The sequence below is a fragment of the Notamacropus eugenii genome, chromosome 1, assembly GCF_028372415.1.
Source record: "Notamacropus eugenii isolate mMacEug1 chromosome 1, mMacEug1.pri_v2, whole genome shotgun sequence".
Classification (NCBI taxonomy): domain Eukaryota; kingdom Metazoa; phylum Chordata; class Mammalia; order Diprotodontia; family Macropodidae; genus Notamacropus; species Notamacropus eugenii.
In genome coordinates this window covers 212,165,966-212,189,586 of record NC_092872.1, presented here as the reverse complement: position 1 = coordinate 212,189,586, position 23,621 = coordinate 212,165,966, and the positions used below count along the sequence as shown (strand labels likewise).

Below are 23,621 nucleotides of genomic sequence, written 5' to 3'. Positions count from 1 at the left end.
CTATCCCAATGCACTATTATTTTTTTTTAGTTCAACCTGTACCACAAAACCTACCACTGAGGCTCCCAATCTCTTTGCAAGCCAAAGATATTTCAATTTCTCTAAATTCTTAAGATGATTGAGGAGAGAGAGTTCTTGGTGTGTGTGTAGTGGGGGGGGGGGGGGCGGGGAGGAGGGGGATGGTAGGCAGGAATAGGTTGCCCAAAAGTATTGACAGAGAAATCCCTGAGCTGGGGCAGATTAGTGATGGTAATGCCTCTAGCCTTGTAATGCCTCTACTTCTTGTAGAACAGGGACCAGAGACGCCAGCTGTATTCTTCTTCCTGCTAAGCACTCTGGAAACCTGAGGAGAGCAAGGGATGTGTGGAAAGAGGGATGTGGTAGCCATAACCAGTCTGGAAATCTATCAGGTAAGGTTTCTAGGTGGTAGATCTTAATCTCTTGGTCCATGACCCCAGGTTTAACTCTTGGTTCCATATTCCCTTGTATGATTCTCTCTTGTCTTCTTAGCTAGATATAAATTGATAGGGGCTCAAGGGCCATGTGTTCTATTGGTGGACTCCTCAGAAATCTTAGCATGATCCAGGGACTCAATGAATATTCACAACAGGAGTTCTTAAGCTCTCTCTCTCTCTCTCTCTCTCTCTCTCTCTGTATGTGCAATGAACCCCTTTAACGGTCTAATGAAGCTTATGGAGCTCTTCTCACAACAACATTTTAAAATATATACAGCAACATAAAATGCATGGGATAACAAAGGAAACTAATTAAATTGAAATACAGTTATTAAAAAAAAAAGAGTTCCCAAACCTCAGATTAAGAACCCTTGCTAGAAGTTTTGGGGCTGGAAGAGACCTTAGGGCTAATTTAGTCCAACCCCATCATTTTATAAATGAGGACCTTGAAGTCCTCAGAGGTGACTTACCTAAGGTCACTAGTAAACCATCAGAACTAGGGTTAGAATTTAGGTTATCCAATGCTCTCTCCCCTAATGATGCTACCAAATTTCCAGTTGATTTTACTTGACAATGTATGTTTCCCTCTTGCTTGTGTATTTATCAGTCTGAGGCAGTACAGTATATCGTATGTGTTGGACTTAGAGAGTCACAAAGACCTGCATTCAAATTCCACCTTGGGTCACTTGGTACAGCAGAAATGTGTGATCTGGGGTGAGAAAGCAGTTTCTACTGTACTTTGGAAAGTACGTTGTCTGCGGAGAGTCAGAGGTGGTGGTTCAAATCCCAATTCTGTCATCTACTCCCAGGTCTTATGTGATCTTGGGCTAGCTACTTTTTATCTCTGGGTCCCCCTATGACCTCATAGGTTCTTTCCAGCTCCAGAACTGTTATCCTAAGAACCTAGCCCCAGCCGAGCCTCTAAGCTGAAGGTCCTTCATCTGTAAAATGGGGATATCTTTGCCTGATAGATAATTGTTGATTGCTGTCTTACAAGACTTGCCTCAGGGGTTGTTGTAGGAGGTAGTTATGTGTATTTATCTCATTGTTACTTAAATGTCATAATTATTATTAGTCCCTCGTGTGCCATTCTCTCTGTGGGAAGTGGGTTTCCATGGTGCCCTGAATGGAATCCTGGATGTGGAATCAGGGGACTTGGTTCCAAATGCTAACTCTTTCACGTACTCCCAAGAGTAATGCTCATTTGCCAAGGAGAGGGGTTGGATTCGATGTCCCTCGGAGGTCCGAGCGCTCCAGTGCCTCTCCAAGCCTTGTCACGTCCAGCCCCGGAATGCAAGGCCAGGTCCCCGTCCCGGTCCAAGTCCGTGCAGGCTTGCAGGGCCAGACAGGAAAGCCTTTTTAAGAGGTCCCGCGTCTGGAGCCTTCACGCCAGGAAGGAGGAACAACACCCCTTCCCTGGCTTTTATCTTCGGAATAAGCCTTAGCCGCGGCGGCGGCCGCAGCCGCCCTGAGGAGGCTGACAATGAGCCGGGAGGCTGGGCAGGCTCGGCGGCTTCCTCGCTTCCCATTGGCATCCACGCCCCTGCCTGTCACTGGCACGAGCGGAGGGAAGGAGCGGCTCCTCCCGCCGGCCAGGCTCGGCCCAGTGGAGGATTCCAGATGCATGTTAATGAGGGGGAGGCCGCAGCCGCCCATTGGCCCGCGGCTCATGTGTCGGTGAAGTCAGTCCTGTGTCACAGAAAAACAGAGCAGGGCGAGCTGCAGCATGGAGTGCTAGGGGAGCCAGGGCACGGGCTTGCATCACCAAGGTAAATCCTCCCCCTGCTCCTGCTCCCGCCCCGGGCTCCGGCTCGGGCTCTGCGCGCGCGCGCGCAACTTTCCCCCGATTACTGCGGAGGGTCCCGGAGCCCCTGGGCGCGGCCCCCCCTCCCCCCCAGCTAGGAATCCCTTTGTCTGGAGCGCCCGGAGGAGGTGCTGGGGAAAGGCCATCTGGTGGAGGGGACTCCAGGTCCCCTTTCCCGGGGCCACAGCAGCACGTAGTATGTGGAAAGGTAAAATGATGGTCCCAGACTGGGCTCCTCTTGGGCTGCTCCCGGGGACTCCGGCTTAGACCCGGCCGCTTGGAGAGGGAGGGGGTGTCAGTGCTGGGGGAGGGGAGGGGGAGGTGGAGGGAAGTGTTCCTTCTGTAAAATAGACGGGTGGGGGGAGCCCGGAGCTCCGGAGGGGTGGGTTTGCATTGTGGGGTAAAGCTGGAGGTAGAGAATTCCACACCGGCTGAAACAGAGACCGAGGGGAGGAATGGGGTGGGTGGGAGATTCTGGTGCTGGCATCTCAGGTGCTCCTCGGCGGCTCCATTGAGGACCCGATCGTCAGCGTCGCCCGCCCATCCTGGGCTCTAGAAACCAAGCATGCCTCCCGGGGTTAGATGTTCCTTGGGTACTTTGGTGGAGCAGCGAGACAGACAGACCGACGACTGACTGGACATCAGTCTCTTAGCTATCGTAAAGAGCTTCGTGGCACCCGCCTCCCACCCAGAGTCCCTCTTCCCGCTTGTCGGGAGGAAAGCCCTTTTTTAAAAGAGTTCATGGAGGGGAAGAAAATAATACAACTGTCTGCATTGACAGAGCAGCTTTCAATACAGTATTGCAGTTTTCTGATGGGGCCCCATCCCACATAGCCATCAAAGGTGGCATCTGACTGTGCCAGTCTTCCCACTGACATGAGCTACAGAATTCTGCAGCCCTGATGCGGCCGTTGTCATCAGATGTCTTTGAAATCCACCAGGGCATGCTTTCTTTAAGGAGGGAGAGAAATTTATTGCACTGTTAAATTGCCACATAAAAGCCGAATGGGACCCTACTGTGCCTGGCTTGTTTCGTCAAAAGCCAGGGTTTTCTCAGCATGTTTGGGCAGAGCTTTTGAATTTCTTGAAACAGTGAGTTCTCTATGCTCCTTTTGGTCACAAGGCCTGCTTGCCTGAATTGATTTCTGCATCAGTAGGGAAGGGATGTATTTAGAGAGCACAGTGGAACCTGACTGGTGTTTAAGGGGCCCCTGACCCTTCCCTCATTCCCCTGGAAGATCAGTGAGGACAAACCTAGCACTTACTGAGAACAGTTTTTATTTTAAGCTGCTCTCTTAGGCTTGATCTTCTCATGTTACCAGAGTACCATTTTAACTGGGGTGGTCCTTGCTTGGTGGTGATAGCAGTGGGGAGGATGAATAGGTAGGAAAGAATGGGATGAATGGTTTGAGTGGATTTTCGGCTTTTGGAGAGAGGATAGAAAATGAAGACATAAGGGGACAGTTACCCCAATTGTAGAAGAGCATGTGCTAGATCTTCATGTGCTTGTGACCCAGATTTCACATTACCTCTCTGGGCCTCAGTTTCCTCATCTGTAAAATGAGTGGGGTTGAACTAGATAACCTCTAAAAAACTTCCATAATTCTGTGAGTCCTTTGGGTTCTAGCTTTCTATGACTGCTTACAGGACAGTGTGTGTATGTGTGTGTGTGCGTGTGTGTGTGTGTGTGTGTGTGTGTGTGTGTGTTTGTGTGTGTGTGAAAGAGAGAGAGAGAGAGAGAGAGAGAGAGAGAGAGATTGATTGAGAGATAGCTGGAGAGAAAAGAGTTGTCTGATTGAGAGGGCAGACCCACTGCCTTCTCTTCTCTGTGTATGTGGGGTAGAAGGGAGGCATCTGCTTGGAGAGTCAGGGTTAGAGGAAAGAGCCTTCAAGGGAAAGGCAGAAATCTCATTCCTAATTTGGAGTACCTGGACATGACAAGAAACCCAGGCAGTTTCCCCTTGGTAAATTAGCAAATGAAAAGCTCTTTGAACCTCCCTTTGCTTCCTACCCTCTTCTTCCCAAAGCTGGAATAATGTAGATTTTGAGCTGTAAGGGATCTTAGAGGTCACATAGTTCAACTAAGGTTTTCAGAAGGGTGGTATTGGGATGCTTGATTGGGGTGTGGAGAAAGAAAGCATTTTGGGAGTGGAGCAGCTGGAAAGAGTCGTGTTATAGTCTGAAGACCCAAGTTCAGGTCCTCCACCCTGACACTTACTAGCTAACCCTGGGAGCCTGGGAAAATCATTTAATTTTTCCAGTACAGATTCTTCAGCTATAAAATGGGGACCATAATATTGATCATCATGATTATTAAAGAGACATATTATAGAAATGTGAGCGGCTATCTTTATCTTAAGGGTCAGAATAAAACAAAACTTTTCAGCTCTCCTTTTTTCTGTCCTTGCCCTGTCTTCCAATTACAATACAATACTGTACAGATCAGGCACAGTTAGTCCCATGGAGTGTTGCAGTTTGCAAGCAGGGATCAGATATTTGTTGTGCAGAATGGGCTGTCATCTGATTGACTGTTGCATGGAAATGGCTTTCATATACAGAGTCCTTGTTAGCTAAGATTTTGTTTATTTAGAGACTTAGATGAGCCTAAGCAGTTAACACCCCGGGTGACAAGAGCTCTCTCTACAATAGTAACCTTCTTAGGATATTCATTTGTTCAGCCAAGCCTTTTGTCATCCTTCCTCTTGGTGAAAAAAGTGCAGGTTGGCTCAGTGAATGAAGAGTCCAGATAAAGGAAATGTTAGCCCACTGAAACCTTTGACAGTAGGAGCTTATTAACATCAGGTGAAAGGAGTCTCTGAATACATAGCCTTTATCTCCCATTCCCAGTCTGGTCACCAGGGTGACTTTATGTCCTTGAAGCTAATATAACAGCTCCCAATCATATGGCACTTTTACTGTTATAAAACATTTTACATATGTAATTTTATCCTCACAGCAACTCTATGACATAGGTGGCACAAACATTACATCTTAAACTCCCCCCTCCCAAATGTTACAAATTAGGTAACTGGAGCCTAAGGAAGTTGAATGATTTGCCCAAGGGTCACAGCCAAGGACAGTGAATTTGGAGTCAGAGGACCTGAGTTTCAATCCTCTTTCCTATTTACTTTGGGGTGAATCCCTTCCTTTCTCTGGACCTCAGTTTCTTCATGTGTAAATGGAAGGCTTTGGGTGAGATGACCTCTGAGATCCCTTTGGTTGGAATCCTCCATGACTAGACCAATTCTCCTTCCTTTGCATCTAGGGTTCTTTACCTTCCATAAGCCATGATGGCTCGTTAGCATTTGACTTTTCCCTGATGAGGGTGAATGAATGAAATCTGAATGTATGGACTCCCTATAACCAGCAAAAGAGAGTCAATAACTGGATACTGAGGACTAAGGAAGGAAAGGAGGAAAGGGGCATTAAACTCCATAGTACACTTCTATTAGAAGTCAAAAATAGGAATATTAAAATAAGCCTGGAGAGTTTGGATTAGGATGGTTTGGGGAGAAAGAGGGGAGAGAAGAGGGGAGGAAGAGATTAAGGACAAACTGAAGCATGGATCCATTTGGACTTGGATTTACAAAAGGTCTAAATGAGTTGGGAGTCACCTTTGACTTATGTCAAATCAGCCCTAGACTAGTGTGAGAAAGTAAGATGATGCCAGAGCCAGGTCAAGAATTTGAAGCAGTAACATGGTGGGTGGGGGGAGGGAGGGAACAGCTGAGGAGTGGAATAGGGGTGCTATAATGTGATAAAATAGCTTATGTAGTTTTCAAATCAAGTCACATTACCCTCCTGCTATGCCTTGTAAGCTGTCGTTTTCTTTGTTGTACTCAGTTTCTTAATAGAAAACTTTCAGCCATTGTAGATAGGGGAGGGCTTTCATTCCAAAGATGAAGTTTCAGAGATGATGGTATTAATAGGAGCCATGGATTTGGGGTCAGAACACCCAGGGGTTCTAATCCCAACTCTCCCATTGATGAGTTAGCTAGCCTCTGCCTTTTTGAAGCTCAGTTTCTTCCAATGGAAAATTAGGGGTTTAGATGATCTGTAAGAATGTTATTGTTTCTCCTTCATTCTCTAAGAGGATCAATGACATCAGGAGGGTGATGTCTTGACTTGCAAGTGAACTGGATTTAAGTTAGGCAGAGCTGTGCAAAGTCGTCGGCCTCACTCTCTCCTCCAGGGTCATTGGAGTCCAGTGGCAAGACACAGGTCAAGATGACTGGCAGTTTCACAGATTTGGAAACCAAGTCCTAGAGAGATCATATGGGAATTCAGTAGATACAAATTCAGGTCTTTGGACTCTTTATTTGCCACTCTGCTCTATCATCCTGTCTTCCTTAGAAGTCTGGTCTTGGTACTAAAAAGTCCTCTAACCTATGACTTAAACCAACTTGATTTGATCTACTTTTTCTCTGGTGATTGCTTCAGGTAGCCCACAGAATAATTTCTCCCCATGGATTCTGGGAGGCTTAATGATAATAAAGGATAATTGAAGAGCTGTGACCCGTGCTTAATCACCTACTTATCTTTTAAAAATTTAATGTTTTATTGAAATCGGCAAGGAACATCAAAACAACCCACTGTACTTGCTCAGTGTCTATTTGCATTTAAATAAATGAATCTCACATAAGAAATGGTCTAACTATCCTTTTGTGACTTCTTTGTCCATTTATTTGCCTTCCTGTTTCTTCTTCCATGGTTCTATTTAATGTGTCCTGGATTCTCCTCCTGCTTTGGCCTTTTTCTGCCTTTCCTGATTTCACAGATCTGTCTAGATCCCCTAATTACCTTTCCAACTCTGGAGATAACCTTCTGAAGCCTGAGTGAGCCTGGTGAACCTGCAGGAGCCCCCATCACCTATTAAGCCTGGTTCCCTCTCCCCGAGTCCATATCTTTGCTCAGCTTCTTTTCCCTTTCATCTTATTAACATGGCTAGTGATAGCAACTCATATTGCATGTGGATATCACACTTATCACACACGTTGATATCACACGCAGTGTGAAGGAGGTGGTATGTCTGTATCTGTCATCCTCCTCCTTTTATAGCCCAGGAAACTGAGGGTCAGAAAGATGGATCAACTTGGCCAAGGTCCCACCACATGGAAGAACCAGGATTTAACCCCAGACCTCCTAACTCCAGCATTCCTTTCATTAGCAGTCTACTAGCCTGTCAATCTTTTCTTCCCTCTGTGGGTTTCCTTTTTCCTCTTTTTTCCCAACCTTCCTCCTAACTAGCCATCATATAAAATTAAAGCATATTTTGAAGTATTTGTCATATTTATTCAATGATGCTCTAGGTTTCCTGTTCTAAATCGACCAAGCGAAATACCATCAATTTTTAAAAATTAAAAAAAATTTTTTTTTGCTTTGTAACTTTTTCTTACCCTCTCTTTCTTCCTGAGGGTCCTTGAGCCTCCCTAGAAAAAAGACTTCTTATTCTGTTTATGGTTCAAAAGGGATGTCCTCTTCTAGGAGAAGTGCTTTTTTAAAAAAAATCACTTCCTCTCAGTTCAACATCACTCATGCAGGTCCAGAGAACTGAAGCTAGGAGGGAGGAAAGGCTGGGAGGAGACTGGGGGAGGTGAGAGGCTGTGGGTTCTCCAGTCTAGGAAGGGCCCATGAAGGCAGATTTTTGTTTTGTTTTGTTTTCTCTCCCAGCCTGAATTGACCCCTCCAAGGATGATAGCTAATCATTCATTTTATGAAAGGAGCTAGAAGCTTGGGTTGCCAGCTTCCATCTAGACTAAGATGCAAGCTGGGCATGAGTTAGTGTGAGGGTTTTGATGTGGGAACTCAGTTACTGTGATTACCGTGAGAAAGGATCACAAGTACTATGTCATCCAGGGCATTCTGACAGGGGCAGAATGGCTAACAAGAAACAATTAGACCTGTGAAGTGTTACAGCTTGCAAGCAGGGATCAGAAAAGATAGATATTTGTTCTGTAGAATGGGCTGTCATCTGATTGTCGCATGGAAGTGGGTTTCTAATGCAGAGTCTCTGTTAGCCAGCATGTTATTTCTTTAGATACATATAGATGGGTCTAAGCAGAATACACCCAAGGTGACAGTTTCTCAAGATGAGAAACTGAAGAATGAATCTCCTCAGCTGCTATGGCTAGAAGTGTTGCCTCCTCTGTATGTGCCTTGCTCTTTGCTCATAAATTCTCTTTTATATTTATCACACTCTACTTTGTACACTTCCTAACAGCCCCCGCCCCCCCTCCCCCAACTCGACTCTAAACCTTGTGAGTAGGAACCATCCAGTACTTATTCACCTTTTGACTTCCCCACCATATTTCTGGCTACAGTCACAGAAGACATATTGAATAGAAGGGCACTGAATGATGAATGTAAAGGCCCGCAGTCAGCACTCAAATGTGATTTGCTAAATCTATTCATAGAATCCTAGAAATTTGAACCTAAGACTATTTTAGAGAAAAAAAACACAACACAATCATAAGTTCTACTGGGACAGACTCATCATGAGACAATTCATTTCCAATTAAAAAGCATTTAAGTGCCTCTCATCAGTAGCCACTGCGCTGGTGTCAGGGGGTACAAAGACAGAAAAAGGAAACTGTTCCTGCCTTCAAGGAACTTACATTTTACTGGTGAGGGGATACATATAATGTACACAGATTTAAAAAATATAAATTATATAATAATAGTGATGGTGCAGTGGGATGTAGTGCTGGATCTGGAGTTAAGAACACCTGAGTTCATCTGGTCTCAGACATTTCCTAGCTTGTGATTCTGGGCAAGTCACTTAACTTCCGTCTGCCTTAGTTTCTTCACCTGTAAAATGGGGATAACAACAGCACCTAAGGTTGTTGTGAAGACCAATTCAGGTACTATTTGTAAAGTGCTTTGTAAACCATAAAGTGCTATGTAAAACTGTTGTTGTTATCATGACCAGTTAATGTTTGCAAAGTGTTTTACATATGTTATCATCACATTTGATGATATCCCAACAAACCTGACCAATCTGGATGATGATAAGCTGATGAAATCCTGACCAACTGACAGTTAATAGTTTAATAAAGAGAGGCGGTGTAGAGTATGGGGAGAGCAAGGTTGTTGTTGTGTTTGTCCTTCCTTCTCGAAGAGGACCATGACATCAAGATGACAACATGACTTGCAGTTGACTTTGATTTGAGTGAAGGAGGGCTGTGCAAGGTCACCAGCCTCAAAGTTGGCAGGGACCTGAGTTGTTGTCAAGTCAACAAGTGTTTATTAATTGTTTACTAAGGAAGGCAGGCTTTGCTAAGCACTGTCCTGGGTGGCTGAATTGCTTTGAGAACATCATTTCCATCTCTGAGTTTTACCTTTTCTGTCTATAAAACAAAAGGATTAGACTAATTGATCTCTGTCATTCTTTCTAGTTATTTTTCTGTTCTGTTCTTTCATTGATGTAACTGTGCTTAATAAAGAGAGAGAGAGAGAGAGAGAGAGAGAGAGAGAGAGAGAGAGAGAGAGAGAGAGAGAGAGAAGAAAAAAGTTTGTGGCTCTGGCAGAAGAACCAAAACAGATGTAAAAATTGAGGAACATCAAAGCAAAAGCCTTTACTGGTGGCTAAGGTAGGCTGATATATACTACAAGGTTGTCTTATGGGACTGGGAATCTTTTGTGCTTTGGCATCAATTCTGAAAATACTTCTAGATAGTGGCCATAGATTACCATCCCCAGATAGTATATAATATCCTAGATTTATGGTACCTCTATTGTTATGGGTTCAGATTTGATTCCTTTGAGTTAGAAATAAATGAATAATATCATCTTGAACTTGTGTAGGGCTCTTTACAGTTTTAAAGAGTATCTATGCCTTTTATTTCACTTCATCCTCACAGTCTGTTGTGTTATAATAAAATAATAAAAGAAAACCAATGGGTAGAAGTTATAGAGAGTCTGATTCTTGCCCTTTTCTATATAAGGAAGAATTTTCTAACAGCTGGAATTCACTGAATCCTAGACCACATTGGGGCTGGAGGGGACTTTAGAAGTCATCCAGTCCAATCCAGGCATTTTACAGTTGAGAAAATCAAGACCCAGGGAAAAGTGATTGGTTCAAGGTCATACCACTAGGAAGTTAAGGAGCTGGGACTCCTCTGTGTTCACATCTGGCTTTCTCCCACCACATAGCATTCACCTTCCTCTGTCTAGATGTAAAATAGGCTATCTCATCAAGCAATGAGCACCCTGAGCATGGAGGTGTACAACCACAGGCAAGTGTGGCATCTGTCAGGGACGCTGGAGAGAGAGAGGATTCCTGCCTTGGTTGAGTGGTTGAGGATGTCTTCCAATTCCAAGAGCATTTGATTCAAAGATGGGTAGGTATTCATCTCATTTTACAGATGAGAAAACTGAGGTACATATTATATAACTGAATCTGGGTTGATTTACAGGCCAGAGTCGTCTTCTTCCAGATCTTTGCTGGTTAAAGGGTAGAGTTTGGAGTTGTTGTTGTTGAGTTTTTTTTTTTAAATAGGCGACTGCAGAGTGGAAAAAAAATGTTGGCAAGTCAGACTGTGTTTATAGAACTGACCACCTACAGAGGGAATAGTAACAAAGTGTTCCAGTGCCAGGGGTTACTTCTACAATACTTGCTCATTTAAAAATGCCTCAGAACTAAACCCTCTTGACTCTCCTCCTGTGGTTACTTGTACCCAGTGGCCCAGGGATCACTCCATGGGGCAGATGGGCTTTTTCATCAGAACCTTTACCCCTTCGCAGCCTTGTCCCATAGTCACCCTTTTCTTATGCAGTCTCTTTCCTGGTGTGTCTTTCTGGGGTTCAGAGCCAGAAAGTGGTGCCCTGGTCAAAGATAGAGAGAGGGAGAGGCTCTCTTTCCTATACTTCCAACCTAGGCTAGTTGGAGGAGTGGAGAGAGACCCAGAGTTGCGCAGTTTGGACAGCGCATCACTACTGCCTTCCTTTACAGGGAGGAGGAGAGGTGGTGATGAGAAGGGGACTGAGGCCAGGAAGGGCAAGTTATGGAAACTTGGAAAATCGAGCCACTGAAAGCTCTTCTAGGTGTTCTCTAGGAATCTTGTAGGTCCCCACATTTTGGTGATTCCTTCTAGCAGAATAGAATCATTCCTTGTAGAAGAATAATTCTTTGATTTGCTATAGACGACATAACTAGGAAATAATTAAAAGAGGGAAGGCACATTGTAAATTCTTGCTGATTTGTCTCCAGCAAGGTAGAATAGTGAACGTGTCCATGAATTATCCTTCCCTTTAGACTTCAGGATGAAAAACTGATGATTAATTTAATCATTTAATCAATTTAACCAAAGCCTTATGCTTTGATTTTAGACATATAAATGTTGGCTTGAGCTTGGCTTCCTCATGGGGAACTTCCCTGCAAAAATCACAGGTGAAATCCTAGTACAGTAGTTTTATTTGGTAATGGCTTGTCATCAAGCAGAACATGCTGGCTTTACTAAGTCAATAATTACCTTGTTTGTAGTATAAACAGAAGGTAGGTTGGTTTGCTAATTGTTCTTTCCTGGTTAGATTCGATTTTGGCTTGGACGTACATATTATTACATGCCTGTTGCCCGTGTCTAGGATATGTTGAGTAAGGAGAGCCCAGTGATGATTTATAAGCCTATCATCTAAGTGAACTCTTCTCCCTCATCCCACCTCTGGGTGGACCAGGGTTGGGCCATCCGTGCTAGCCATAGCGCTGATTCAATCCTGCCTGGCTTGAGTTTGGGTTTGTTGATGGGTGGGGGAAGAGGTGTGTTAAGGGTCTGGATTGTAGCATGAGACAAATCGAGAGAAGCAGCATGGGATGGTGAATAGAACACTGAACTTGGGCTCAGAAGACCTGGGTTCAAATACTGCCTCAAATGTCCTCTAGTGATATGTCCCAGGGTGAGTCACTTTAACCTGTGTGCCTCAGTTCCATCTTCGGAAAATGAGGGTTTGGACTTGATCTTTTTTAAGATCTTCCCAGTTCGAAATCTATGATGGGAAGAAAATAAGCATTTGTGTAGCACCTACTACAAACTGGACACTGTGCTAAGTACTTTTTACATTTTACATTTATTTGATCCTCACAGCACCCCTGTAACATTTGTGCTATTATTATCCCTACTTTACAATTGAGGAAACTGAGGCAAAAAGAAGCTAAGTGATTTTGCCCAGGGTCATACAGCTAGGAAATATCTGAGACCAGATTTGAACTCAGATCTTCCTGATTCTAAGCCCAGTATGCTATCCACACTCTAGCCATGAACAACTGTCTAAAACCTAAGAGAACTTTTTGAGGTAGGAGGCAGTATTGGAAACAGATTCAAACCCAGGGTCCAAGACAGGGTTAGTGAGAGGTAAGGGCTGGACTTCACCTGCCATAGCTCAGGACCAAACAGATAACAGGATGTCAGAGTAGACAAAGTTATCTCCACATGCTCAGCTTGGTTGATTTCTCCACCCTCACTATTCTCTCCAGTAAAGGCTAAGTTGAAAAGGCTTTAAGAGATCTAGTCATTTATTTATATGACATATGAAGAAATGAGGTGGTGTAAGGGCAGGAGCTCTGACTGGTTTCCACCCTTACCTCTGACACAACGTGTGTGACTGGACAAGTCACTTACCTTGGACTAAGAACTCATATTTCTTTGTATTTGATTTGATTTTCACAACAACTCTGAAAGGTTATTATTAACTTTCCTATTTTACTGATGAGGAAACTGAGGTGAAAAGAGATTAAGTGACTTGTCCAGAGTCACACAGCCAGTATCTGAAGTAGGATTTGATCTCAAGTCTTCTTGATCTATTAGCACTTTGTACCACATAGCTGCTTTCAGGTTTGCTTTTAGCTCTAGATCCATAATCCTTTGAAACTGAGGTCCAGACTTGCCCAAGGTCAGGACCTAGGACTGGGGTTCCTTGACTCCCAGTAAATATTCTAAGACAACATAGGAATAGAGACAGAGGCAGCCAGTAGAATTTAGGGATGTGGGGCAGCTAGGTGGTGTAGTGTAGAGCACCTGGAGTCAGGAGGAGCTGAGTTCAAATTCAGCCTCACAAATATACTAGCTGTGTGACCCTGGGCAAGTCACATAACCCTGAAAGCCTCAGAAGAAAAAAAAGAGACCAAACAAAAAATAGAAGTCAAGGATGTAGAAAGAACAAGTTGTCCCCCCTTCTGCATACAGATAATAGGGTCCCTGAAAGAAAGAAAGCCAGTGATGGCAAAAAGAGGTGGAAAACCTCTGAAATAATGGTATAAAAAATTGTAGCTTGAAGTCTGAAAAATCCTCAGAGTTTGCACAAAGCGATTTTAGACTTGTGGATGATTTTTGCTTTTTCTCTCTCTGATATTCTTGGAGCCTGGATGGTAATCTACTCGGTAAATTAATGAGCTAAAATTGGCAGGTGTGAGGGGGTGAGGCTCCTCAGGAACTTGGAAATACTAGTCATGCCTGAGCATTGATAAAAGATACTGCTTGCCTCTAAGACAGCTGTCCTTGGAAGCAGTGGGGGTGGGGCAGGGTGGGGTGGAGGAAAGAGTTTCTGGGGCCAGCGTGTTTTTCATTTTCAGCTCATTGGTTTTATCTTTCATCCTTAGATCCATGGGCTATTTAAACACCTATATTGAAAGGACAGTTTGGGATAAATCCTCAAGTTGTAGAAGGGAGATGTTTTGGTTTTGCTATTTTTATCCCAATTACCTAGCACAGTGCCTTGTAGAAAAAACTAGGTTTGGAGTAGCTTGGTGGTGCCCTGGAGTCAAGAGGACCTGAGTTCAAATACAGCCTCAGATATTATCTGTTTCTCTGTGCAAGTTACTTAACCCTGATTGCCAAAAGAAAGAAGGAAGGAAAGAAGGAAAAGATGAGGCTTAACTGAACTGAAGGACTGTAGCTTGTTCGCTTGGAAAATAAACTGGGAGGCCTTCTAGTTTCAGCTCTGCCACCAAATTAGCTGGATGATCAGGTTCCTTCCTCATCTGTAGAATCTGAACTGGATGACATCTAAAATGCCCTTCCAACTGTAGGATTCTCTGATTGTATAATGGGTGAACTAGGATCCCCAGATTTCCTCCTCAACTGGAGACGAGCAGGCATTGAGTTGAGTGTGTATTGACTCTAAGGATGCGGTAGGCTTGGGGAGGGGGCTTATGTGTGTGTTGTTAAACCAGTTTTTTGCTTATTCCCCTTGTTACAATATTCATGGTAAAAGTAAATGAGAAAAGACTTCAAATAACTAATTTTGGTGTCTCCAATGTAGTTATTAATGGAGTTAAGCATTGTAACTTATCAAAGTTTCCTCCTAGCTCTTAAGTCTAGGAGCCTAGATGGAATAAATCCCTTAAAGCCAGTCCCATTCTTTTCTTCAAAGAAAAGAAAGGAAAGAATTTCTTTTTCCCCATTCAACTCCTATGTCAACAGAGATGATTGACAATGACAGACCTCTGTCCCCTCTTCTTCCTTTTGAAACTCTCAATAATTGTCTTTGAAGGGCTTGAAAAAGAGTAATCTATTGCCTTTGATCCCTGCAGATCATGGTGTCTTATAAAGAGAAGTTATCTTAGCAGCCATCTAGATAGCCTCTTCATTTTTTTACTGGTGGAGAAACTGAGGTCTGGACAGGTTCACTGACTTGCCCCAAATGGCAAGTAGAAGGCTAAATTTGAGACCAGGCTCTTGCAATTATTTCTTGGAGGCCCATTCTCAGAATCCCTGTCTTCTTCTAGGCTCAGCTCAGGTGCCACCACCCTCTTGAGACCTTTCTTGATCTCCACGGTTGTCAAACGTTCTTCTCTCCTCAAATTACTTGGTATTTATGGTACTTGTCTTAATAGAGATAAAAAACTACACCATGTCATTTCTTGGGTTCAGCACATTGATTTCAAGGCAGACCTAGTTGAAACAGGTTCACCCTAACTTCCTAATACTAGTACTACCCTTGGTGGTATTTTTAAGACTCACGTGTTGCCATGAGCACGGACCAAGAGCTCTTGGATGGTTTAATTTTTAAAACAGCTTGTTAAATACTTTATATCTTCTAACAGCAATGTTTCTAGAGGTGATTAATTCTTTGCACCTTAAATTAAGAACTCGAGCAAAACAATGAGGATTTTAGATGGCACATGTTGCCATCTGGTTGTCAGAGATTTTTTTTCTTTTATGTTTCTTGTTTTTTTTTCCCCTTCTCCGTCACTGTTATTTATAAGGGAAGGAGATGGGAAGAACATTTTGGATGATTAATTTGAAGTATCCAAGTTATTAAAGGCCATTTGGGCATCCAGTCAGTGACAGAAGTTGTAGCTACTTAGTATATTGTTATCTTGGTCAATTCATGTTTTTTCTTCTGACATCAAGTTTCTAGACCAAGAAAGGAGTGAAGGCGGTTAATCTTGGAAGGTTCTTTCCATTTAAAAAAATTTTGTGATTCTTTCTGTGACTGCAGATGAACTCTAAAGTCTTCAGATAAAATTCTCTGATTTTCCTTTAAAAAGAGAGAGGAAATTATGTGGGTTCTCACCCACTATTACCCTTGGCTCAAAGTATTGGTGCAATAACAAAATAGGCTGTGTCAGCATGCCAAGCCATTTGTAAAAGGAAGTCCAGGAAGAACAGAATACAAAGTAATTTGCAAAACAACCAAAGATGGTATTTACATTTAGGATTTGTTTTCATTTCTAATTCTTGGATTTAGGGGTTAAGAATATTTGGTTCAGGGAATAAAACCAAGCTACTGCTGTAGGTTCATCACAGTCCGTTGACAGAGCCAGTTTGGGAGCCCTTACTAAGTCTGCTGTGTTTGACAGCAGCTAACCTTGGTGTAGTCAAGGGGAGGGCAAAGAAAAAGCACGAAGTGGGGAAACAGGTAGGTGGCTTGTCAGACTGGGAGGTAGAAAAGTGACTTTTTGATTGCTCTCCTCCGTTGTTGACTCCTATGGCACTGGACTCATTTTCCCCTCTTCAAATCTCTCTCTCTCTCTCTCTCTCTCTCTCTCTCTCTCTCTCCTCTCTTTCCCCCTTTTCCCTGCCTCTGTTCTCTTCTCTCCATCTCTCTCCTCTCCTCTTTTCTCCTTTTCTGTTCTCTCCCTCTCTTGCTGCTCTCTCTCCTTTCTCTCCCTCCTCTTCCCCCCTCACCCTTTCTCTCCTTTCTTCTCTTCTCCTCTTCTTTTTTCTCTTCCCCCTCTCCCTCTGTTCTTCTCCTCTCCCTCTCTTCCTCCTCTTCTCTTTCTCTCCTCTCGTCTCTTTCCCCCTACTCTCCCTTTCCTTTCTCTCTCCCTTCCTTCCTCGCTCTTCCCTCCCTCCTCTCTCTCCCCTTTTACAGCCAGTTATAAGTATCTCTAAAACATAGCCCGCTCTGCTATTTTTACTATTTTACTGGGTCTAATCCATTTTCAGAGTTTCACCTGTCAGCTGCTGATGACTTCCAAGGCTACTTGTCTAGTACTGACCTCTCACATACTCCCTATGCTTCTCACCCTGCAGGGCATTACCACCTGGACACTCCACTATCACCTTAAACTCAACATGTTAAAAACTGAATTTTATCATTTGAGCCTCCAAGTTGATATCCTTTTCTAACTTTACCATTTCTGGGAATAGCATCACTATTCTCTTGATCCCTTAAGGTTATCTTTGGAATTAACTGTTATGCTTTGGATCAGAAGTCTACACTTTATTCATCCTGTAATAGGGAGCTACTGAAGGTGATTTTGAGTAGGAGAGTGACATTTGAGTGGTACATTAAGAAGATTAAATGCTGTTGTATTGTAGAAAGGATAGAGTAGAGGAAGGAAGACCAATTAAAAGGCTGTTATAGTAGTCTAAGGGAGAAGAGAGCAGGGTCCAACTTAGAATGGTTGTAGTGGATATTGAAAGGAGAGGATGCAAGAGATACTGCATGGCAGTTGTTGTAGACGGGAAGAGTCAAAGGTGACTGGGAGAATAGTGGTACCATGAACATAAGTAGAAAAGCTGGAGAAAAGAAACAGATTTTGGGGAGAAGATGAGTTCTTTTGGACATGTTTTATAACTTGTTTGATAATAATCATTATGGCATTGTTGAAGGAAGTTATCTTTGCTATCTTTTTCAAGAAATTTTATATGATTTTGACATATGTATGGGAAATGCCTTGTTGGAGGAGAGCCTTTAAGGTAATGTTTTGCTTTACTAAAGCAAATGCTTTTTCATAGTTAAAAAACCAATAAGTATGGCAGGAGTTTGTGTTCTCTGTATACTTTTGAGTCAACGTATAATAGTAAAGATGTGCTCCACTTTAGAATACAGTTTGTGAAAGTCTATCTGATTCCTTCTTCTACCTTCATCAAGATCCCTTCATGTATATGTTGTTATTATCTTCAAGTCTTTATCGAGGCTTAAAAAAATCTCTGTAATTCAACAGTTTTAAAATGTTTTCTGGGTTAATTATTTTGGTAGTAATAATGAGGTCTGTGAATTTTTTTCCCAGAGCAATTGGCATCCTCCTTTTGAGATATTTTAATAATTGATTTCTCAATGTCTTCCACATTGTGTTACTTCCACCCATCTTAGGCCCCTCTGTGATGTCTGACTGTTCTCCTATCTTTGTTTTCTTTAGTACCATTGCTACTTCCTCAGGTAGCATTTTGGGGTCTGTGATGTTACAGTCTAAGTATAGTCGCTCCATTGTAATTGATGAATAGAAAAGTTTGTTGGGCAGATTTTTTTTTTTTCAAATTTTAAATGTTTTTTGTTCTTCAAGTTTTATACTTAACTACTCTGGGATGATCTTGATAATAGATCTCTTTCCAAGATTTCTGCAAATTTATTCTGCTTCTCACTACTTTATGAAGCAATATAGCACATAATCTCCTATCATTCTCTTCCATAAGATTTACAAATCAGTTTCTAAACTGCTGTTGACCTTGGCTGCCATATCTTTCTATTTAGCAAGCAGATCATATGTTTGTTCCTTGAGGAAGTTTCTTTCTGGGTCCTTTTGGTCTCCTTACTATTGTATTTTATTTACATTTGTTTAGCTTTCTTAGTAAATGGTACCAGTCTGTGAAAATGTCTGTTCTTTTATTGATTTCTCATTTTCTAGTGTCACCTGTTTATTTTAAAAGGTTAAGCTGAAGTTGCCCCAATTGCTCACCATAGTTTTTTTCATTATTGTTCATTCCTATGATTAGACATTGATTTTGATCTTTATATTACAAGTCCATGGTCTTACTGTACACCGATAACAAAATTAGTAATGAATTTCAGATTGGTAATCAGTTGTTTCTTATTTTTTAGAACATAATTCATTTTAAAAATTATGATGTTTTAGGACTTTGTTATGTCCAGTGCCTACTACTGTCTTATTTCCTGAAGACAGTAAGATATATAGGCATGAGACTTCCTCATAGACTATAGGCCTTTGGCTTCTCTGGTTTCTTACTACTGACTTATGCTTTTCAACATACTTTATACGTTCCTTCCTTATGGTCACATTTGCCATGAAGGCACTCAAAGCATATGTTGACTTATTTGGAGGGTCTTATTGAGTTGTTTCTAGAATTTTTCTAACTCTTCATCCTTTGTAATAGATGTTGGTACTTAAGTATAATTCCTTCATGATGATCTTCTTGAAAACATGTGAATGCTGCAACATGAGATGGCTGAATGTCCCATGATATTGTATGTCTTGTTCCCTTTGGATACATTGGACAAAATTGACTTGGTTGATTCCTTAATTTGCTTCTCTAAGGATAAACTATGACCTGCCTTTCCATTTCACTTGCTTTTGTCTTTTGGTTATGGATATACTACTAGAAGAACTTCATCATGCCAAACTTGAGATTGAAATTATGATCACTGATTGGCCCCTGGACAAGGATCTCACATTTAAAATACCATCAATTAAGTTACTGTTTAAAGTTGGTTGAAAGATGCATGATTCTTAGCCTCCTTTTCCTCTACACTCTAACCATCACTGCAGAAGGGGGCTACATAGTACTCAAAGCCATTTTTCTTTGTGTCATGTGTTCTTGTGGTCAAAGAATGTATCACCAAGTATCCAACCTACTGGTACTGAGACTCTCCACTTACCTGAACTGATCCTAGGAATGTAGATACAGTCTGTTGAAAAAACTGTACTCAGTGCCAAGGTTTGAGTTCTACTGTTATAAACTTGGAGAACTCAGGGAAGCTCTATACTATTATGTAGGTCATTCCCCACCACCCGCCTTCATTTTACAGGTAAAAAAAATGAGATATGGAGAGGTTCCAATTTGCTTAAAGTTTCATAATGAGTTTGTAGGAGAGTTAAAGTTAAAAAATGCCTTTGTGAGCAGGTATTGATGGTGGGTGAGGAGGAGAACCTAAGGCAGAGGTTTCTTTACCTTTTTGTGTCTTGGATCTCTTTGCTAATCAGTTGAAGCCTATGGATTTTCTCAGAATAATGATTTTAGATGGACAAAACAACACAAATAGAATTACAAAGGAAACCCATTATATTAAAACATTGTTCTCTCTCTCTCTCTCTCTGTATATATATATATATATATATATATATATGTAATTTTATGGACCTCAGGTTAAGAATCTCTAGCTTAAGGGCTTTGAGCTCCAAAGATGGTAAGGGAAGGGGCTCCACTGAGGCAGGGAAAGTAGGAAGGGTGAAGAACATTCCTTCTCCCTTTCTCCCCACTCTATTACTAGCTCCTTGAGGTCAGGGACTGGGTTGCTGTTAGGTTGGATTGTTTTGTTTGTTTGTTTGTTTTGCCTTTCTTTGTATCCTTAGCACAATGCTTGGCACATAGTTGGTGTTTAATAAATACTTACTGAATGACTGACCAACATCGAGCAGAAAGGGATGACTTAATATGAGACAAACTTGCCTCCCTTAACTGTTTACAACCAGTCTTGACCCAAGAACTTAGAGATTGTTACATACATGAGCACATACTGATTAAATAATCTGTGCAAGAAGAATAATTTCAGTCAGTGATAGAAATACTCTAAGTTGGAGCTGAAGGCTTTTCCTTTGGATCTAGGCAGCAGCTTCCCAAATTGGGATCCCGATGAACTTAGAATAAGGCTCATGAAGGTCAGATGTGTTTGGTTCTTCCCTGCTTACAGCCCAGGGAAGCTTTTCCTCCAGTATTGATGAAATCTTCACTTCCAAACATTTCCAAATGAAGTGAGGGCCCGAAGGCAAGTAACCCACCTACTTTACGGAGCAAGTTGCTGGGCTTGGTGTTGGCAAGAAGACTGGATTCAGATGGCCCTGGAGGAGAAGTGAGGCTGGTGACCTGCACAGCCCTCCCTCACGCAAAACAAAGTCAAGTGCAAGTCATGTTATTGTTTCTCTGATGGCATGGTCTTCTTCGGTAATGAAGGATGAACACACAGGAGCTAATAGCAAAAATGATGTTAAGAGTTCTGGGAACCTTGGGGTTCAGAAGATGGGAAAGCAGGTGGCTTTGTAATGGACCCTGTTGGGGCTATGGCCCAAAGGAGAAGTAGTATATTTCTTACATCCCTATCATCCCTGGGCCCAGGGCCCCTGGGAGCAAGCCAGGGGGTTGGGTGGGGCTGAGGCTTAGAGTCCCCAGCTCCCAAAACTCCTATCAGTTGGTGGCTGGAGAGTGAGAAATGTGAGCTGCCCCACCCAAGGCCTCTGAAAGCTGAAGCCCTCCCTGGAGCACTTTGGATGCCCAACAAGAATCCTCAGACCTGCGTGTGGCTAGCATTCTCCCCTCCCTGTTCCTCCTTATCTATCCTTGTTGCAGGAGAGTTTGAATTTCTCGATTAAATCTGGTATATGAGGATTCTTGTTGGGCATAAAACAACTTCCATTTGAATAACTGGGGGAAATAAGGGTGCCCCAAGGTTTATGGAATGATGGGTGGGGCTGGTAATTAGGAGATACTGAAGGGGAGACAACAAGGAAAGCACTAGTTAGCAAGGCCAAGTGGGAGAAAGAGAAAGAGCATTGTTTGAGAAGAGGATGTGAATTCACAAATGATTCATATATGAGAATCGCCGGACCCAGTGGGCCCAAAGCTCTATATTTTCTGTCATTTGCTAGCATTAATAACTAACAGACTAATAACATTTTAGATATGGAGCATTCTTTCACTGGAGGATCTTCTGAGCATAGAGAACTTCAAGGCCAGCCCTCTCATTTTATAGATGAGAAAATAGGCCTAGAGAGAGGTCAGTGACTTGCCCAAGGTCACCCAACTAGTGAGTGTCAGAGTTAGGACTGACACCAGGGACTCCTTGACTTCCTGCCTGGTACATTTTCCACTAGGCTGGGGTGATTCCAGTTGCATAGTTTTGTTTTAAGGTAACAATGGAAACCTTTGTCGGGAAACACAGTCTGGGCATGATTAATTCTGAAAAGGGCTTGCTCTTTCTGTGTGGCTTGTATTCCCCTCCCCCCTTCATTTTAACCTTTTGAAATGCCTTTGAACTAGGAGGAAAGATTCCTTAAGACCAAAGGTTAAGACCAAAGGCTTGTAACTGGGTGGAAAGGAAATGGGGAGGGGAAAAGAATAACAAAAACTACAGAATGAATCTTAAACTCCTGGGCATTGTGCAGAAGGTTTTGCATTTTATTGGTATAGGGACTTCTAGGCCAGAAATAATGATTGACTTCTAAAATATATCTTGGCTCTACTGAGAAATGGCATTCGATGGAATTCTTCTTCAGGTGTTGTGGGGAATTTTTATTTGCCCCCTAAAGTTAGGCTGAGCAGTTGACTATGTTTCCAGTCAGTCTGTAACTGCATAATAGGATTTACTAAATGCGTTGGTGACGAGGTGAAGGAAATTTATTTGCCATTTTGTGGGATAGGTTTGTATTTGTAAGAGTAGCTTTGTAAAGGCTACTACCCCCAGTCACACAGTACATGCGCATAGTAGCTAGCTGCTACTACATAGTGTGCCTCCATATGATTTGGATAGACCAAATGATTGTGCTTTCTCAAAGAGAACTGAAAGAAAATAGAAATATAATTCAGATCCAACTGATGATGCTTTTTCTATAAGGTGATAACTATTTAAAAATAGCAATGTAAATGTTTTCATGCTTACACAATATATGTTTAATTTAGTGGTAAAACAAGGCAAAGTTTAAAGAAATATAAACATCTAGGGACAAGTTGAACATCTGTGGTATGTTGGAAAGAGCATTGGACCTGGAATCAAGAGACCTGGATTTTGGCCCTGACCCTGCCAGAAACTTGCTATGTGACGTTGGTCATTTTGTCACTCCTATGGGTCTTTGTAAAATTAAGAGTTTGGACTATATTTTCCTTAAAAATCCTTTCTGGCTCAAACATTCTGTGATTTGCTACATTCATTTGACTTTAACTATTATCTCTGCTTAATCTAACCTTAGTCCTTCTCACTTTTTCAGAGTGGTATAAAATCCATTCAGGCCAAGTAAGTAAGCATCCCTAAAATATAGCCAAGAATCCTTCTGTCTGTTTAATAACATGCCTCTGAAATGGATTTTTAAAAGGTTGTCTTGGACCAGACTTCAGCTCTCACAAACAGGCATTTCTCTAACTTGAAGTTAAGACCGGTAGGATAATCAACCTTGTCTATGTTTTATGAGCATCAAAAATGGCGCTGCTTCTCCTTACTTTCCAAATGGTCTGATGAAACATTCTGGTATTCACTTTCCTGAGACCAACATTGTTCCCTGGAATTTAAAATAGGCTATGAATGTGCTTGATGTCAGAAAAGATAAATCTGTAAGAAGAACTGTAGTCAATACATTTCCTTTTTAAGTAGAAACAATATAAAGAGCTTAATTCAGCACTGAATAAATCTCACTTTTGTTGCCATGATTGTGTAAAACCTGAACTGCCTTATGTTTGCCCCTAACTGTTTATATTCCCCAAATGTGATTCCAGAACTCTCTCTGGCTGAGTACTGAAAGGAAAGCCATTTTATTCCATGTATGGCTCTATTCTCTCAGAGCTAGAAAGTTTTTCATTGTGAGTGGCGATTTCATTTTTAGGTCTAAGAACGTTCTTCAGTTATCATAGGGAAAATGGCTCACTCATTATGTGATCAGAATCATAGGATGTTAGACTTGGAAGGATCCTTTTATAGATCATCTGGTCTAACTACTTATATTTTGTAAGGGAGGAACCTGGGGTTGGGAAGGTGAAGTGATTTGTCCCAGATTGTACACTAAGTTACTTTTAGATCCTTATTGAGATCCAGCTGTCTTGACTCCTAGCACAGTGAACTCGTTTTGTGACCTTGGTTGTTGCTGTGTTCATCCTTCATTTTCAGAGGACCATGACATCAGAGAAATGAGGACATGACTTGCACTTGCCTTTCTGTTGTTTAAGTCAATCACCATGTTTCCAAGAATTTTCTAGTCATCC

The 23,621-nt window shown here is 42.2% G+C and overlaps 1 protein-coding gene across 45 annotated transcripts in view; it reads left to right on the top strand.

The window, feature by feature from the left end:
- Positions 1–2,009: 2,009 nt before the first annotated feature.
- SORBS1 (sorbin and SH3 domain containing 1) overlaps positions 2,010–23,621 on the top strand; it is a 296,548-nt gene continuing 274,936 nt past the window's right edge. For 22 of the 45 annotated variants that reach the window (XM_072626086.1, XM_072626069.1, XM_072626026.1 and 19 more), the window contains exon 1: positions 2,119–2,224. The gene's annotated coding sequence lies outside the window, so the exon portion shown is untranslated. The other 23 variants (XM_072625894.1, XM_072625999.1, XM_072625919.1 and 20 more) reach the window with 9 other exon arrangements.